Source organism: Tupaia chinensis, unplaced genomic scaffold, assembly GCF_000334495.1.
Source record: "Tupaia chinensis unplaced genomic scaffold, TupChi_1.0 Scaffold000274_1, whole genome shotgun sequence".
In the NCBI taxonomy this organism is placed as follows: Eukaryota; Metazoa; Chordata; class Mammalia; order Scandentia; family Tupaiidae; genus Tupaia; species Tupaia belangeri.
Window position 1 is genome coordinate 3,613,953 of NW_006159756.1, and position 3,194 is coordinate 3,617,146.

A 3,194-nucleotide genomic window follows, 5' to 3' on the forward strand; every position below is an offset into this window, starting at 1 on the left:
TAATCTTTTTATTGGAGAGATTTTTGCTATAGGGCGCATGTGCTCGCCAGAAAGACTGAGAGAGGCAGAGAGACAGAAAGCGAGAAATCACCCCCCAGGGGGGATGGCCATGCTGCAATCCCTTCTCCTCCTTTCTCCTCTTGGGATCTTGGGCACGCACGCACACGCACCCAGAGCGAGTTTAAGCCACCGGGTCCGGGACTCAAACCTTGGTCGACCACGTGGGAGTCCAGCGACATAGCCATTACGCTAACTGCTGGTCCCCACTAGTACTTCTTAAAACCAGGATCAGACAATGGTGCTAGTAACACAACACTCTGCAGTGGTGGACCCACATTAGAAGGTCGTGGGTTCATGGCCCAAGGCCCTCCTGTACATGCTACATATAAGTGTATGCCTATGATCCAGGTTAGAAGAGGCTGGGGATGGATTGTAGTATCAAGGTCTTGTTGGGGGTGACTCTTCTCTCTCTGAAGCAATAAATAAAGAAAGGAAAATACTTGACCTGTGGCTACTGAGCCTGACATTAAAAGAAAAAAAAAAGGATTCTGATGCTGCACAATGAAGGTTGAAACTCAGGGATCTAGGGATCAGTTTGTAGACTCAAGATGGGCTCAGAGAAGAACTATGGCTTGGTGTGACAACAGGACTTGTGACTGCAAGCCTTCCCAAGCCTCTGGTGTCCTCTCCCTAAAGTTACTAGTGGCTAGGATATCTGTGGGCCCTGCAGCTCTTGGAACACCCTGTGAGGCCCTCTCTACCTTTACCTGTGCTCCAGAGCAGGGAGTCCCACTCATGTGCTGTCAGGTGGAGCCTAGTTTTGCTGCCAATATGGGACCTGTTTTCCTGGATGACATGCTCCTAGGTTCAACCTACCTACCTGTGAATGCATCTGAATAAGGGTGTTGTCTCTACTGGGACATCATTCTTTCTCCCGACTTCCCTGAGCCTGTAGGTGAGGTCTTGGCAAGTAGAGGTTTTCAGGGGAGATGCTCTGGCCATTCATGCTCAGGGTCTCTAAAGCCAGTGCTTACTGTCAGGCGTGGGCTGGGACTTCTTCCCATTTCTCTGATGGAGGCTCTGAGGCCAGAAGGGCCCCTTTGCTTGGCTCTCTCACTCTCACCTGCCTTCAGGATGTTCCAGGGTCAGCCTAGTGTGGTTTTCCTCTTGCCAACATCACCTGTCTCAGTAGACCTTCCACAGGGACTGAAGCAGGACAGCAGATGGAAGGGGGCAGATGGGCAGGTTCCTGAAGAAGAAATTCTCCATGACCTGAGCTTAGTCCCCCCAAGCCCGAGAGCTCCTGAACTGTTGCTGTTCAGATTTAAAATGAGTTATATTGTTTTTGGGTATTTTTCTTCAAAGGAGGGCCAGTTAGGCACCTTAATTTACTGTGAATGTAGTCTAAATTAAAGTAGGTTCCCTGAATTTGCTCAAGGAGCAGAGACAATGGCTCCTGGGTATGGTAAATAACAAGGAGTCACCAACACAGGACGCAACATGTGCCATGGTCACAGCAGAAATGACTACACAAGGCATAGTCAGGCAATTCTGGGCCCGAAGTGTGCATGTGCATGCATGTGCACATGTGTGTGTGGTGTGTTGCAGTCTGGGCACCAGGGAGTAGTTTCTTGGTCTGTCCACCTGCCCCTCACTAATGCTTGGTGCCTGTGCCATGAAGACAGCTGGTTTCTTGGCACACGCTGCCTGGCAGATGGGCCTTGACCTTTGTAGCAGCTAGTGCAGTGTTAGGTAAACAAGACCCCCTACCCCTATATTCTCCTGCTCCTGCTGCCAGTGAGTTCTATTTTTGACAGGTTTGGGCCAAGGAGATCAGGAGCACTGATGGTGGGGGCAGAAGAGAGGGCACCTGCTGAATTGGAAGTGGAAGGCAGATGGCAGCTCGAAGTATGACCTCCCACCCCAATCAGACTCAGTCTGTCCAAGGAAACAAGAGCGCCCCCTCTACCCATAAGCCAGCAGGTCTGAGGATGCAGTGGGGTGGGTGGGGTCAGCAGGAGAAAGGGCAAGATGGATCAGTTCCACAAATGCATCCTCGATCTTGTGATTGCAGGAAGTAGGAGTCGGACATCCCCTGACATCAGGCAGGGAGGGCCCGGGTGCTGGAAGTGGGGCCAAGCCTGATCCCAAGGCCCTGTTAGTCTGATGGATGGCTCCTGTGCTGCTAATGTGGTTAGGGCGGGCAGCGGCCTGGGGGCTGGGAGCTCAGAGACCAGCTAATATAGGCCCTGCTGTAATCACATTTGCTGGTGCACAGAAGGGGGCCAGATTACCCACCCAGAAGCCCAGAGGATATTAGTTAAAGTCATTTAGAAATATTTTTTTGTATCCAGCTTTTCTTACCTTATTATTATTACTATTTTAAACAATCAGTTTACTGCCCAGGGCATACATGATTAGAAGTAGCTCTAAGAATGGATCATGGCAGAGAGTCCAAGGCAGGTTAACTCCCTAAAGCTCCTAATTTCCAGGAGAAAAAGAGTGGGGGGCTCAGTCCTGCAGATGGGGGAGCATTGCATACTTCCTGTGTGATAGAGCACCAAGTCTTTTTTTTTCCATTTCCCAAACCTGACTGCTTATCCTTTTAATAAATGTTTTTATTTTAGCATAGTTTTAGTTTTACAAAAACTTGTGAAAATAGCATATCAGTTATCCTACATCCAGTTTCCCTTATTACTAACCCTTATATTAGTATGATATATTTGTTACAATTAATGAACCCAAGTTAGTAGATCATTATTAATGAAAGCCCATCTTTTATTCAGATTTTCTCAGTTTTTACCTAATGTTCATTTTTGTCCAGGACCCCTTCTAAGGCACCACGTGACATTTGGTTGTCAGATCTCTTTAAGTTACTCTGGGCTATGCGAGTTTGCCAATTATAAATTTTTTTAAACATTGAGACATAGCTCAATTGACCCTTTTAAAGTGTCCAGCTCAATAGTTTTTAGTGTAGTCACACAGACGTGCAGCCGTTCCCATTATCTACTTCTACAACATCTTCATCACCTCATTATCAATAATTTGCCATTCTTCTCTCCTCCCCAGCCCCTGGAAACCAGTAATCTACTCCCTGTCTCTGTAGATTTGCCTCTTCTAGATATCTCATATGAATAGAATCATATAAGATGTGATCTCTTGAGTCTGGCACAGCTAGACACTCTTTTTTTTTT